The sequence below is a fragment of the Ornithodoros turicata genome, chromosome 2 (genome assembly GCF_037126465.1).
Source record: "Ornithodoros turicata isolate Travis chromosome 2, ASM3712646v1, whole genome shotgun sequence".
NCBI lineage: Eukaryota > Metazoa > Arthropoda > Arachnida > Ixodida > Argasidae > Ornithodoros > Ornithodoros turicata.
The window spans coordinates 68,296,772-68,313,062 of record NC_088202.1 but is presented as its reverse complement, the minus strand read 5'-3'; the positions used below and the strand labels follow the sequence as shown (position 1 = coordinate 68,313,062).

General features: G+C 47.4%; 1 long non-coding RNA gene across 1 annotated transcript; it reads left to right on the top strand.

Moving 5' to 3' along the window:
• Positions 1 to 13,790: 13,790 nt before the first annotated feature.
• On the top strand, positions 13,791 to 15,455 carry LOC135383678 (uncharacterized). The gene is made up of 3 exons (XR_010419998.1): positions 13,791 to 14,079; positions 14,192 to 14,408; positions 14,905 to 15,455. It is a non-coding gene; the product is annotated as an uncharacterized LOC135383678 (long non-coding RNA).
• The last annotated feature ends 836 nt before the right edge of the window (positions 15,456 to 16,291 follow it).

Genomic DNA, 16,291 nt, shown 5'->3' with positions numbered 1-16,291 from the left:
CGGTTTCACAGTAGAACAACAGTATATTGACTGCACAGGCACAGACATTCATAGATCCAGCATGACAGAGAACATGTCCATATATCGCTTTGCTGCTTGTGTTGGCGTCTGGTTGAGCCGCCATAGAGGAACTTGCGCAGCTGGTATGCCGTAAGATGAAGATGCTCCAACCACTCACCATGGCTTATCCATGCAGATGCTTTTCGGAAGCAGATATGGGTTGAGTGCTTATACCTGAGCAAGAAAGATCAGAACAGGAATCAGAAATGTGAAAACAAAAAATTCTACCTGCCGAAATGCTGCGTATATGCCACAGGTGTTGTGCTACGCTATGCTAAGCGGCAGGATGCTATAGGAACAGACTTACCTGTCATCGAGTGGGCAGAGGAAAAACGCAGTATTGGTCCTTCTTGAATCGTTGTGGCACCGAGCAAGCGAAGCTGCCTTCCACTTCTCTGTCACTGAATTGACTTCCAGAAGTATCCAAGAGGCCCCGAGTTTTGCAGAGTCAATATCGACAATATGTTAATGGAAGGACGCTAAAAACCATCCAAAGCGGTACCGGCATAGATGCTTTGCTTGCGTCCCTGCCGCACGCGCTATATATCGAAACTTCACGCCCAGCTGCTCCGGCACCGTCGACACGGCGTCACGGTGGTGGTGGTGATGATGGTGAAAGGGCTCGCCGTTGTCTGACTCACAGATGTGGGCAACGTCACGACTGGCACCCTGGGGAATGTGCGTCCGACTTCTGAGGGACATATGTCTGAAAGCGTCTGAGGAAAAACCCAAGACAGGACAGCCGGCACCGGGATACACGGCGTCACCCGCTTGCGCGCGCCAGGGAAAGTTCATAATTCCAAACCGACCAATCAGCGCTCGCATACCGGGGGAGTGGCCACAGGTGCCAATGGGCTGGTGGGGACATAGCTGGGCGAACTCACTCATGAGGGCCCTCATGAGTGCCCCTCACCCTCACCTCACGCCTTTGAGGTGAGGGTGAGTGAGGGCAAGCCCGCGATCAGGCCATCCGTGAGTGCACTCATGAGGTTCTTACCCTCATAAGGTCTCATGTGAGTGCACTCATGAGGTCTTACCCTCACGAAGTCTCCTGTGAGTGCACTCATGAGGTTTTGCCCCTCATGAGACCTCCTGTGAGTGCACTCATGAGGTCTGAGGGGCGCCAGGTCTGTGTGAGTGAAGTCACTGGTGAGGCCTGAGGGGTGTGAGGTCAGTATCAGTGCAGTCAGAAATTAGGTTAAATGACGCTTACGAGACGTGGACAAATTCTGAAGGCACTAGTGATATGGTTCCACCGATCCAGCTACCGGCAGAGTGTACTTTAAAGGGCTGGTGTTCCCGTTTTTAGCAATTTCGTCTACGTCGCGCTGGGAACACAGCCAAGCGACCTGAACTGACGGATTAGTTGGGGAATTGGTTCCAGCGACCTAACTACACGCAGTGTGCACTTTAAAGGGCTGATGTGCCCGTTTTTAGCAATTTCGTTTACGTCGCGCTGGAAACACAGCAAAGCGTGCTGAGCTGACGGATTAGTTGGTGATATGGTTCCAGCGACCCAACTACACGCAGTGTGCACTTTAAAGGGCTGGTGTGCCCGTTTTTAGCAATTTCGTCTATGTCGCGCCGGGAACAGTGCAAAGCATCCTCAGCTGACTGATTACTTGGTGATATGGTTCGATTGACCCACCTACACGCAGTGTGCACTTTAAAGGGCTGGTGTGCCCATTTTTAGCAGTTTCGTATATGTCACGCTGAGAACAGAGCAAAGCGTCTTGACTGACTGATTACTTGGTGACATGGCTCCAGCCACCCAACTACCGGCAGGAGCACTGTAAAGGGCTGGTGTGCCCGTTTTTAGCAGCTTCGTCTACGTCGCGCTGGCAACACAGCCACGTGTCCTGAGTTGACTGATTACTTGGTGATATGGTTCCAGCGACCCAACTACAGGCATGATGCACCTTAAAGTGCTGGTGTGCAGGTTTTTACCAATTTCGTCTATGTCGCGCTGGGAACACAGCAAAGCCTCCTGAGCTGATTGATTACTTGGTGATATGGTTCCATCGACCCACCTACACGCAGTGTGCACTTTAAAGGGCTGGTATGCCCCTTTTTAGCAGTTTCGTATATGTCGCGCTGAGAACAGAGCAAAGCGTCTTGACTGACTCCGTAGTTGGTGACATGGTTCCAGCCACCCAACTACCGGCAGGGAGCACTTTAAAGGGCTGGTGTGCCCGTTTTTACCAATTTCGTCTATGTTGCGCTGAGAACACAGCCAAGTGTCCTGGGCTTTGTTGTGTTCCCAGCGCGACATAGACGAAATTGCTAAAAACCGGCGCACCTGCCCTTTAAAGCGCACGCTCTCGGTAGTTGGGTCGCTGGAACCATATCACGAAGTAATCAGTCAGCTCAGGAGGCTTTGCTGTGTTCCCAGCGCGACGTAGACGAAATTGCTCAAAACGGGCACACCAGCCCTTTAAAGTGCACCCTGCCTGTATATGGATCGATGGAACCATATCACCAACTAATCAGTCAGCTCAGGACGATGTGCTGTGTTCCCAGCGCGACGTAGACGAAATTGCTAAAAACGGGCACACCAGCCCTTTCAAGTGCACCCTGCCGGTAGTTCGGTCACTGGAACCATATCACCAAGTAATCAGTCAGCTCAGGACGCTTTGCTGTGTTCCCAGCGCAACATAGACGAAATTGGTAAAAACGTGCACACCAGCCCTTTAACGTGCACCCTTCCTGTAGTTGGGTCGCTGGAACCATATCGCCAAGTAATCAGTCAGCTCAGGACGCTTCGCTGTGTTCCCAGCGCGCCGTAGACGGAAATTGCTAAAAACGTGCACACCAGCCCTTTAAAGTGCACCCTGCCGGTAGTTCGGTCACTGGAACCATATCGCCAAGCAATCAGTCAGCTCAGGACGCTTTCCTGTGTTCCCAGTGCGACATAGACTAAATTTGTAAAAACGTGCACACCAGCCCTTCAAAGTGCACCCTGCCTGTAGTTGGGTCGCTGGAACCATATCGCCAAGTAATCAGTCAGCTCAGGACGCTTCGCTGTGTTCCCAGCGCGACGTAGACGAAATTGCTAAAAACGGGCACACCAGCCCTTTAACGTCTACACAGCCAGTGGTTGTGTCGCTGGAACCACATCATGCGTCATTTGACCTCATTTCTGAATGCCCTCATACTGACCTCACATACCTCAGGCCTCACCAGTGACTTCACTTACAGAGACCTGGCGCCCCCTCAGACCTCATGAGTGCACTCACAGGAGGTCTCATGAGGGGCACAACCTCATGAGTGCACTCACGGGAGACGTTATGAGGGTAAGACCCTCAGGGCTTGCGTTTGTGAGTGCCGTGAGGGTGAGGGCGAGTGAGGGCCTGTGCTCGAGAGGGCGGTGAGGTTGAGGGCGATTGAGGGCATGTGTTTGTGAGGGCCGTGAGGGTGAGGGCGAGTGAGGGCCTATGCTCGTGAGGGCGGTGAGAGTGAGGGCGATTGAGGGCATGTGTCTGTGAGGGCCGTGAGGGTGAGGGCTAGTGAGGGCATGTGCCCGTGAGGGCCGTGAGGGTGAGGGCGAGTGAGGTTTCACCAAAATGCCCACCTATAGGTGGGGATTGAGAAATCGAGAAATTGAGTGCATAACGAGCGGATAACGTGCACCGCCCGTTTGGGACAAGTTTTCCGAGCATAACGTACACATTAGGGAGTTTTAATACATAAGGGGCACTATTCTCGTCAAAATAATCGACCTAGATTACTTTGTGTCTCGCCTGTCACTGGACGCCACGCCACTACAGCCAATACAAGAAAAACAACTTTATTTTGAGATCATAAATGGGGAGTTTCATCGCCAGGGGCGATACTCTACCCCATTGCTGGTGGTGATGTGGAGAATGAAATAATGACGATCGAAGTCCTCTTGTGTCCAAATAGGACGAGCGCAGAGCGTTGGTAGGTTGGCATTGAGCGCAGAGCGTTGGTAGGTTGGATTCGGCCAGGGGCCAGGCACTTTTCACCAAGCCAAGGAACCAAGCAGAAGGGGCGAGAGTCCAACTGAGTGCAGGCCCATTCCCACTACCGGGCGGGAGTGCAGAACGGCGCCCAAAACGGCAGAAACGTCACTTGAGTGTCACCGGACAGCCGTTTTCCAGCTGCCTCGGCATCTGCAAACTGAGGTGCTGCACAAAATAGACACAGCATTCTATGAAGCACAAATGTCGTTGTACTCAACATATGCAGACGAATAAAGACATTATGACTAGTGATATTACTCAGTATACCCTGTGCCCTCAAGATGTGCTTGTCTTGCCACGGTACTCTGCCATCTGCAGTGAAGTAGTTTGCGAGCTGTACTCACATTGCGGCAGCCATCCTGTTAACATAATGTGGAGATAGTGCAATTTTCCAGCTGCGTTTAATGCCTACCTTTTTGGGTTACATCCAACACCCATTCTGTCTTCCATGCCTGGGAATGACCCAGCTTCTGCTCGCCAAGCTCAACAACAACTCAACATTTCCTTCAAGGTCCTCCATGTCCGTGTACCGTGGAGGGTTGTGTGTAGCAGCAGATATTGGCGATTCTTTGAGCAAAAAGTTGTGCAACACAACAGGTGCTTGTACGATCCTGTTTGCACTTTTCACTGAGGCCTGGAATGATCGCCTGAGAATACGCCAACGTGCTGCCAAGGTACCGAAATAATTTTCGAGTAAAGGACGTGCACGACTGAGGCGGTAATTGAAGGCCTTATGGCGGTACTGCAGCATTCCTGTATGCAGAAACGAGAGGAATCAATTCATGTTAAAATGTTGAAAACTGCTGAATATAAGGGTAGGAATTTTGAACTTTCTGCACCTCTTTTTAGATATGGACGCATCATGTATGGCTTCAATGGAAATACCTGATCTCCTGCGATGAAGTATGGCGTGATGCCAGCAGAACCAACTGGCCGTACAGAGGGAATGCCATGTGTGTTGTTGTCCAAAATTTCCTTCAGGAGCGACCTTGCAAATATAAAGCCATCACTTTCACTTCCCATATGTGTTCCCATGTGTTGGCGATGATTTTGCTGCCTACCAAGAAGTTGAAGGACGTGCCTCGCACGGAACTGCCTTCCGCTAGGAACGTGAGGATTAATGTGCCATATGGTGAATTACGTATAATCATCTTTTGTAACCGGGTACAAACCTAAGTGTCAGCGCCAAGCGGTCACTCGCTGGGATTGGCTTTCCGAAACGATGTGTCGGCCCTCGTGATTGTCGTTTGCACCAGTCCCAAAAGGAGTATCGAATGTCCGTGGTAGCATTCGAATGAAACTGAAGTAAAAATGCTATATGCAGGCGGCATTTGACATCTACAGCGCTAGCTTGTTACTTCCTCTCTGAACAAAGACACGTCTCTTGACCGAAGTCTTGGCAACAACTCTGACGCCTATCCTTCCACATCGCCATAGCGTAAGACGGGTCGTACCCCGTAGCGTCGCTAACTCTGGTTCGTTTGCGATCGCCTTTTCCTCAAGATGAGAGACACCGTTAACAAACGCACCTGAATTGTAGCGAGCATGTCGTTGTCCTCCATATGTATCCAAACAAACAGGAGATCTGTCGTCGCGAATTTGGAGTCTCGCGGGTCTTGTTCTCTTCGTTAAGTCACGAGAAGTGGCTCCCGCTCGTGTGGACGCTCTCCTGCAATCTTCTGAGACTCCGTTGGCCATTCCCCGTTGTGCAAGCGCAAGCCTGGTAGTGGGAACTAGCCGTAAGAGATCCGGAGACTGCGCTTCGAGAAGTTTGGTCCTCAACCAATAACAAGAACAACAACTTTATTACATGATGAACGTGGAGTTTCATCGCCAGGGGCGATACTCTACCTTATTGCTGTAGGTGATGTGGGGAATGAAATAATGAGCCCTTTCACAATAAGGATCGAAGTCCTATGGTATCCAGAAAGGTGAAGAGAGCTTTGAGGGCAGAGCGTAGGTGGGTTGGATGTGGCCAGAGACCAAGCAATTTTGTGAGAGAGAGGGGGCGAGAGTCCAGCTCGTTAAGGGTTCCGGAGAGTACGGTTAGGCTGGTAGCGTGGGCAATGGAGAAGAATGTGCTCTAGATTTTCAACAGCACCGCAGTGAATGCATTGGGGAGAGTCAACTTGCCTCCAGCGGTAACGCCACCGCGCTGTAAAAGCCACATCGATGCGCATTGGATCAACTAATGCGTCATCTTGGCGACATCTTTGATGACATCGGCATCTCGACGAGAGGTATGTCGAGGCATGCGGAAAGCGAGCGCTGGATCAATTCTGCTCAGTACGACTGGGGGGAGAGTGTCAGCAGTCCAGTGGCGGCAAGCCAGAGAAGTCACGAGGCGTCGAAGTACGCTCTCTCTGCACGCAAGTACGCACAAGTACGTACGTAGTGCAAGTACGTAGTCTCAGCAGCGCAATACGCGTCCGACTCCGAGACGAAAGAGCTGCTTCTGCGGAGCTGTCGGCCTGTTCGTTCCCTTCGACACCGCAATGGGCTGGAACTCATTGGAGAACCAGCCTGTGCTCTGCTTCGTTGACTAGGTTGTAAGCCACTAACACATCCAACGCCAACGGTGCGGATAAGCCTCGGATGGCCGAATTTTCAACTGCTTGTAGTGCAGATGTAGAGTCAGTGAACACTACCCATTCCCGCCGGGTAAAATCAACGACGTGCTGTACAAAGAAAAGTATGACAGATAGTTTCGCAACTGTGGATGAGGTTTGATGCGAAAGGCGACGTGCTTCCACTACGCCTCCCTCCGGACGGGATGACCAATGCCGAGGCGGACTTGCCATTTCGAGATGCGCCATCGGTGTATGCTGCGGCAGACGCAAAAAACTTCGCGTCTACCAGAGCATAAAAATGGGCCCGAAGGACTTGAGGGGGAACCTGATCTCTTCATTCCTGGAGGTTCAGAAGACGTACGAAGGCGGGTGGCACAAGCGGAGTCCAGGGAGCGTCCAGCTGTGTGATGTCATTAGCTATGAAACCAGTGAGAGCCTGCCGCCTCTGCGCTACGCGATGGAAATCACTATCAGGACGATATCGAATTTTGCTGCGAGGCGGAGCCCGTTTTGTACCGTTATGCACATGCATTATTGGTACAAAATAGGTTCCCGTTTTCAACAAATCAGGGGCGAGAACGTTGTCATTTGGCATGATGGTTGGCTAGGAGCGTGCTATGTGGTGGAACTCATTTTTAAGGGTGCATTTCTAGCGCTTTTCAATGTAGGTGCGCCGCCATTTGGGAAGGTGTTGGTGGTTGTGATGAAACTGCTTGCCGTAGTCGCCCACGATCAGGAAGGCAACGTCACGGCTATCGCGGCATGTCGTAGAGGGAGTTTCAGTATATAGAGCAACGCAGAGTCTTGGCCCAATACTGGCGGCACACTGGGAATGCCGTTCCAATATTGGACCACTATTCCCAAGATTCAGCCAATATTGGCTCATGATTGTGCATATTGGCCTAATATTCACAAGGCCCTGTAACGTTGGTTCATCATTGGCCATATTGGCATTTCCCAATATAGGTTTGCATATGTCCTTCTATGTTGTTCCAGCCTCAGAACATCAGTTCTCTTAGGTTAGATACTCGGAATACTGACATTTTTTAGCAATCTGGAAAATCAGAAATAATAATTTTCCCACATTAAACAAGAATCAGCGAGGTATGCGCAGTTTTACCAAAGCTGAAAAGTTGACACTGGCAGCCGTGTCTCCAAAGCGAGGGAATGGATCCGCGCCAGGTTATCACTGTCTGGGGCGTAACTCGCTTCCCTCACGTCCGATTTCGTTGAAGTTTTGGGTCCGTATTGCTCGGGCTGTTGTTTCCAATGCAGCCCCCAATAGACGGATTATCTCTGAGGAATAGAAGAATTAGCCATTGTATAGGGTACACCACTAGAGGGCGCTACGAGCGACGCTTCACCACTAGGGGCCGCTGCTGTCGCATTCCGCGGATGACGTCATGCTCTTTCAGGGAGCATGGTGAGAGATGGCGTGGCGCATGGGATGGCGATGCGAAATAGAGCCCCCTTGTGCAAGGCTGTGGTGGCGCTGCAGGCGACAGGACAGCCGCTCTTGGTGGCGGCAAGGGCCCGAAACTCGCCAGTTCCTTTGCGGGATAAAGTGAGGCGCTTCATGCGTTTCACGTCATCGGACGTCAGAAAACGTCACAAATTGAACGTCATGGAGACATCCGGTGGCTAGTGATTACTGATTGGTTCCCATGAGGATGAATTCGTTTCCTGAGCGATGATTGGCTGTTTTCAAATTTGTTCGCGAGCGCTCGAGCAGGCGACAGTGCGGCGGCTGTGCTGGTTGGAACCGGCGTCCACGGAGTCGCCGGCGTCCGTTTCGGACGGCTCGTGTTGTGTAGCGGTTGTGTTGGACTATGAGTTCTGATTTTTCCTGTTTAAAAACGCAAGCTGTATCATGTGAGCGTCCTCGAACAGTCACAGCTGCCAGGGAAGATGCCTGCGCAACATTTATGCTCTACTTCTTGGTGTAGAAACTATTCGAGCGTCCGAACGCCTCGTACCCGGTACCTGGTCAACGACTGCCGAGAGGTAAGTCATTTGTCGTTGCTTGTTGCCTTACAACACCGCATTCACTTCGTGTATTGTGAATAAGTTGCTTAACAGTTACCGGAATACGCGGTGACCGAGACAGACAGCGTAGCTTTGCAGATACGATGGTAGACTATATTTATTTTCGTGAAACAATATCATCTAAACGTTATGATTAAATACCCGTTCACGTCGTACCGTATAAAGGTATGACGCTACTGTAAGTCTGATTCTTGGTGACTTCGCTCGACAAGTTTCGTCAGACGCGTTGACTTAGTAGCTGTTCTGTACGTAGCGCCAAAGCCAACATTGTCAGGCTAATCGGTCTGAATATATAATTGTGAAGTAGCGCAATAAAAGGTATTTTTCGTACTGAGGTCGCTCATCACACTCCATGACTGCGAGCTTCTCACAACCCTACCACCGTTCTTATTTTTCGCGTTCAATAGCACCTTTATTCTTTCTATTTACATTGCAACTTTCACATGCATAACCGTATATCTGATACCAATTGTTTTCATCTTGCAGCCACTAAGCTCCAGTTCCCAGTAGTAGCCCTTGCCAGAGGCAGTTCGACATCATCAGGCTTCTTCAAGCAAATTCTGGAGCAATATTAAAGGGACTATGAAATTTCCCGAACCCCCATACTTTTTTTCGATGGAAACTGTTCTTCCCGCAGAGAAACTAATATGCCACAAATTTTTCCGGACGAAATCGCTCCACTCTGCGAGGAGCGCGCGCTGGAAATGTCTCTTCCGCGTTCCTCCTCTCCCGCGCATATTTCCCTGCCGATGGTGTAACTGTACGGACCGCTCTTGGGTTCCCCGTTACGTCACCGGTGTTGCACAATGGCAAGTAATGCCGCGAGCTCGCGCTGTGGCTGCCGCCACTGCCGAAATCTGCCGATCGCGCGAAAGCTGCTGTCATGGAGATTTCCACTCCCGATGAACACATACGCGGGATCCTACGGCGCATGCTCCTGGCGGGATTCCTCGGCTCGGCAACACGTCACGATGACGTGTTGCTGAGCCGGCCGTGGTCGCGTCAAGTTACCCGTTGTGTCTTCGCTCGGCAGCTCCTCACGGCGCGGCGCCAGCTGTCCTCCCTTCGCCGCTCCGTTTAAATTCGCTCCCGAGAAATCCGCTCGCGCGACGAAAGTAAAATTTCGGTTCTAGACTCAGAAAAATGTCTTCTTTCGAACGAAACGAAGAAAAAAATCGTTTCATAGTCCCTTTAATGTCATCCTGTGTACGTCTTGCTTGCATAACCGTATGTCGCACAATAAAATACTTCATGTGACAAAACAACCAAGGCTCAGTCGTATTCCTGTAACTCCCACTGCATTCCGACAAACGCGAACAAAAAAAACAGTGCATGGAAGAAAAAAAGGAACAACAAAAGAGGACGGGAGGCAGAGCAGAGAGGAGGAAAGTAGTAAGAGAGAAACGGATGACACGTCATTTACGTGATTCGCGACATAATCAAAAAAAAAAAAAAAAACTAGGGTGGCTAGTCCTCAGTCATTGGTCGAGCTCCGGAGGTCATGTGAGTTTTCTGCTACAATAGATTTCTACTACAGCTTCGTACCCCTGGTGGCGGCTCTCCACGGCGTTGTTATGGCCTCGTGACCGCGATACGCGGTGTTTGCGGCAAAGGGTTTTGGGTCCAGCGTTGTGTACCAGTCTATGAGTGAGTTTATATTAATCTCACTGCGCTTATTGTTCAACAGATGGTTGTTGTTTGAGAGCTCAATTGCTATGCTGTGAGATTGGAGTGTACGGCACGCATACGGCATACGACAATGTAAATAAATTGATATAAACAAAAGGACGTGCACGATAAATTACGCCACATTATTCTTCCAGTGTTGCTAGACTTTGCATTACAAAGGCACTTTCGCGAACCAGTCCGTTCACAAACAGCCGTGTGCATCCCGTCGTGTATACATTAGACTTGGATACTTTCCTTGTAATTGCCTAATAACGCTTTTGCGACTCGAGCGCGTATATTAGCACGCTCCAGACTGGCGCAATATTATTTTGGTGATGCTGCATATGTTCAGACAAGAGTGGAGGAAAATGGTTCCTGTTTACTTTATTTACTTCAGTATATCATTCTCACATACTAGTTTAAGTTTAATTAGCGGTTAGTAATACTGCAGTATAAGCAATTTAGAACACTACAGTGCTGTAAGATATATTGTAAGCACCTTATGGCTGCAGGTACACTGGGTGGATATCAGTAAAATATTAGTGCCTTCCTTTCTGTGGTGGTCACTGTCACTAATAGGGATTCAGTTAAGTGTTGTGGCAATTCCAATGTAAACAGTCATCTGCTATATTGGAAAGTGAGTGATTATGGTCAAACAAGTCTCAATAGACATGATACCTTCTACCATACCATCTGTGATTCCTAAATGTCAGTATGACAAGGTATGAAGAAATGTTAACGTAGTGCATGTTATCCAAAGCAAGTTCTTCCACATCCCCCCCATGTACACACACTCAGGAAGAAAAAAAAACGTGTCTTGGGTTTGCCTCTGGTAACATAATTTAACTACAGAAATGCAGATATGTGCAATCAAACACATTTGCAAGGAAAGCATGACGATCATTGCAGTTGCAACAGTCATGTCAGTAGGTCATGCACACCTTGGTATTTTTTTAAATTTCTCAAACATTTCCATATCTATTATATTCAACGTGCTGAACATCTGGTGTGCAACACCTGATATCCAACCAAAATCTGAGCCAGTATTGGGTCACTAACACACCGGTGTTACATGAGCAACACTAAGGGAGACGACATGTCAACAAGTTGCAAACCGCTGTTCCATCTTGCACATTTGTCATACTCATCTAGGTATTTTTGAAATTTCTTAAACGTTTCCACAGCTTTTATATTCAGTGTACTGAACATCTTAGTGTGCATCCTGCAGACCGTATGTATCAATATTATATTACTACATGCGCAGAGGCAAACCCAAGACCTTTTTTTTTCTCTGTGTGTGTGTGTGGGGGGGGGGGGATGTGGAAGAACTTGTTTCAGATAGCATGCACTATGTTAACCATTTATTCATCCTATTCATATTCAAATTTGCAAAATATCTGTGTGCATGACAAATGTGCAAGATGGAACAGCGGTTTGCAAATTATTGACATGTCATCTGCCTTATTGTTGCTCACGTTACACCGGTGTGACCTTGACCCCATACTGGCTCAGATTTCAACTCGATATCTGGTGTTGCACACTAGTTGTCCAGCACGTTGAATATAAAAGCTGTGGAGATGTTTAAGAAATTTCTGAAATACCTAAATGAGTATGACAAATGTGCAAGATGGAACAGCGGTTTGCAACTTGTTGACATGTCGTCTGCCATAGCGTTGCTCATGTTACACCGGTGTGTTCGTGACCGAATACTGGCTCAGATTTTGGTTCGATATCAGGTGGTGCACACCAGATGTCCAGCACGTTGAATATAAAAGATATGGAAATGTTTGAGAAATTTCAAAAATACCAAGGTGTGCATGACCTACTGACATGACTGTTGCAATTGCAATAATCGTTTGCAAATGTGTTTGATTGCACAACAACAACAACTTTATTTTGACCTTGGAGAGTGGTGAGTTTCATCGCCACCGGATTTTTGATTGCACATATCTGCATTTGTGTAGTTAATTTTTGTTACCAGAGGCAAACCCAAGACCCGTTATTTTTCTGAGTGTGTGTACATGCGGGGGGATGTGGAAGAACTTGCTTTGGATAATATGCACTACGTTAACATTTCTTCATACCTTGTCATGCTGACATTTAGGAATCACAGATGGTATTGTAGAAGGTATCATGTTTATTGAGACTTGTTTGACCATAAGCACTCATTTTCCAATATAGCAGATGACCGTTTACATTGGAATTGCCACAACGCTTAACTTAATCCCTATTACAGTGTCCACCACAGAAAAAAAGGGACTAAAATTTTACTGATGTCCACCCAGTGATTCTGCAGCCATAAGGTGCTTACAATATATCTTACAGCAGTGCAATGTGTTTAATTGCTTATGCCGCAGTATTATTAACCGCTGATTAAATTTAAACTGGTGTGTAAGAATGATATACTGAAGTACATAAAGCAAATAGGAACAACTTTCCTCCACTCTTGTCTGAACATATGCAGCATCACCAAAATAATATCGCAAGTCTGGAGCGTGCTAATATACGCGCTCGAGTCGCAAAAGCGCTATTAGGCAATGAAAAGGAAAGTATCAAGACTAATGTATACACGACGGAATGCACACGGCTGTTTGTGAACGGACTGGTTCGCGAAAGTGCCTTTATAATGCAAAGTGTAGCAACACGGGAAGAATAATGTGGCGTAATTTATCGTGCACGTCCTTTTGTTTATATCAATTTATTTATGTTGTCGTATGCCGTATGCGTGCCGTACACCCCAATCTCACAGCATAGCAATTGAGCTTTCAAACAACAACCATCTGTTGAACATTAAACGCAGTGAGATTAATATAAACTCGCTCATAGACTGGTACACAACGCTGGACCCAAAACCCTTTGCCGCCGACGCCGCGTATCGCGCTCACGAGGCCATAACAACGCCGTGGAGCGCCGCCACCGAGAGCGGCTGTCCTATCGCCCGCAGCACCACCACAGCCTTGCACAAGGGTACCCTTTTTGGGGGGTCCTCGAAATCCACCATTAAAGGGACTCTGACCAGAAACTGTGGGAGCTCTTTCGTACCTGTAGTCGATAAAGCACCCAACAAGGACTCTCCATGCGAAAAATCACGCATTAAAACCCCACGGTTTCTCTAAACTCGAATTTTAAACATTCGACTTCATCCGAGTGCAGCACGCCTAGCGTCAAACCGAGAAAACATACGTTTATATAGAATATCCACCCCGGTCCACCATCAAGATGACGTCAACACGGGGGCCACTCGCAACACCCACAATTGGCTCAAACGCGTCACGTGGTCACGCAATATCTGTCAATTTCCTTCATGAAATGGCATTTCTACGTTAATATGTTTTTGTTACAGAGCCTCAAAAAGAAAAATATACCCTGCATTTATCACCTGCAACAGTTTCTACGATTTTCTTTTCAATCTGTACACGGCGTTCGATATATGCTTCCGTATCCGGTCAGCTGTAATGGATGCCGTATGCCGAGCTTGCGAACTGCGAACTTGTGTGACTCCCGGTTCATCCTCTTTGTTCGGGTCATTGGGTTGGTGTTGGAGTTGGTCACCATATTCTGAACGTTTCACCTATCGTTGCGGTGTACTGTTCTTGATCTGCTGCGAAGCGATGAACCGCAACGGCAGTCACTCGCCTCATTGAACTTCTGTCTGCTGCATCTCAAAGGAGCATGGGGACCTGATGATACCTTCAACTAAAGAAACCAAATGTGCTCTCGTGTGGTCCTGACGGAAAAGTAGTATCAACAAGGTTAGCACATTTATTTTTCAGTTCCAAGTCTACGTACTGAAAACCATGCAGGTGCAGTCGATCATTCTCGTAGCTGTTGTGTAACGCGTATGCTTTCTTACATATCCCACAGAACCCTCCACTTTTTCGACCAAGTTATCGTTATGAGATCCTTCTGATGGCCTTCTGAGGCTATGCCGCTCCGAAGCATTGAGATGACGAAGCGTCGTGGTAGCTGCACCTCTGCCTTCGAAAGATGAATCAGTCATTCCACACTGTGCTTACTGGCTTTGTGTAGAGTCTGGCAAATCCGACAGACTTGGACTGCCTTTTTCAAGAAAGTTTGAAATGTAAGTATGTGTATATTGGTTTCACATATCCACCACATATTGAGCGTGTGTATGATTGTACTCTATATGCTACAGCGTATCAGCGTACATTATTATTCAACACGTAGTGTGGCAAACTCGACATCAGTCACACAAAGCCAACAATTGCCTTTTCTTTAATTGCTTATTTTTGTCATATCATGTTTTTGTCTATATCTCAATTTACCAACCAACAAAGTATATTATTTTAGTATAATCGTCTGATATTTAACAAGTCACAGTTTTACCATGGTTTTGGCACACTATAGCCCGAGTTGCTTATGCGTCATTAAATTGAATCATCGTCATCTTCAACTGCCATTATTCAATTGAAGTGCCAGGTGGATATAATGATATGGCAAGATATATTTTTTTGCTGTCATCCTGGAATTGCTCATTTCAGAAGAATAGTCACCGTGAAGTTTGTTTTCGTTTTCAGAAACATTAAGAGGACTAAAACCAAACACTTTTCTTTCAGAGCATCCCTTATGCACCTGCATTTCAATTCCAATCTGTATTACAAGAATGACACCACTCAACAGAGATGAACATCTGAAAGTGAAAGAGCTGGAATGAAGATACGTTAATCTGTGTCAAAGGTTCTTAGTATGTGTGCGAGTCGAGGACATAGGTCTCAAGCTTATTCCTGTCTTCAGAAGAGGTGACAACTATGCTCCTTCTATCTATTAACCAGCTCCACTTTTTAGGGTTCCCTGTAAACTAATGGAGCACATCATGTACTACCACGTTGTCAACTAAGTTGACTCTGTCAATTTCTTTTTTTAAATTCCAGCATGGCTTTAGAAAAGGGTATTCAGGCAAAACTAACGTAGTGGAATTCGTTCACAGCATTTCAAACTGTCTTGATTTCTGGGTCCATGTAGATGTAGTATTCTTTTTATTTTGTAAGGGCTTTTGACACTGTGCTCTACGCTCGCGTGTTGGCCAAAGTAGCCTAATTAAAATTTGATCCTGCTACCTGGATATGCAGTTTCTCAACTAACCGTAACTGTGGCGACAACTCGTGAGGAGAACCTATCATATCGCCACCATGCAGCATTTGTTATATTACAATCGCTTCACATTTTAATCTAGTCAAAAGCTAGGCCTTTTGGTGATCGGTCTTGTATAATTACGTGCCCCTCCGTTATGTAACACCACACTGGGTTCTTCAACCTATGAGAGAGAAATAAATATATTGCCAAGTAAATTGTCTACAAGGCTCGTTATTCCATTTCGCCACACTACCACAAGCAATTGTTAGAGTAGTGGCCCAGGGTATGAAGCTCGCCACTAATCATCATTCAAACAAAGTTCATAATGTAAAATGCTTTACTCAGAACACTGGCTTAACACAACAATTAAGAATAAAGAGAGTAAACGTTTCATTGCCTGTCCAGGTGGCATCATCCCTCCAACAGAGAACAATCAAAAACAACATCAAAGGAGTCAAATCGGTGGTCCGCATTCCTTTCATCCAATGTATTTCATACGCTATTTGGAGGGCACTGTGCCCATCAGGCATTTTGACTGTGCATATCAAGTTGAGTGCATAGAATCTGATGCAACCTACATTGGCGAGATAGACAAAAGACGTGGGACAAGACTAAAAGAGCCAGTTGCCAGGGCTACTAATGCTTAGCTTAACTAAACAGGACCGAATCAGTCTACCACTGCTGTCCTAAGGGACATATATTTTGATGGTGCAGTAACCTTTGCTCATGACTAGCGATGGGACCCTAGAAAGTTCTTAGAATCCTGCTTTATCAGGCGTGATGCTTCAGCCTGTAATACATACCGTGGCCCCCTATCGGATGTGTAAGATTCCCTCTTAGATAGGCTGATGTGCTCATCTTTGGCCTCTG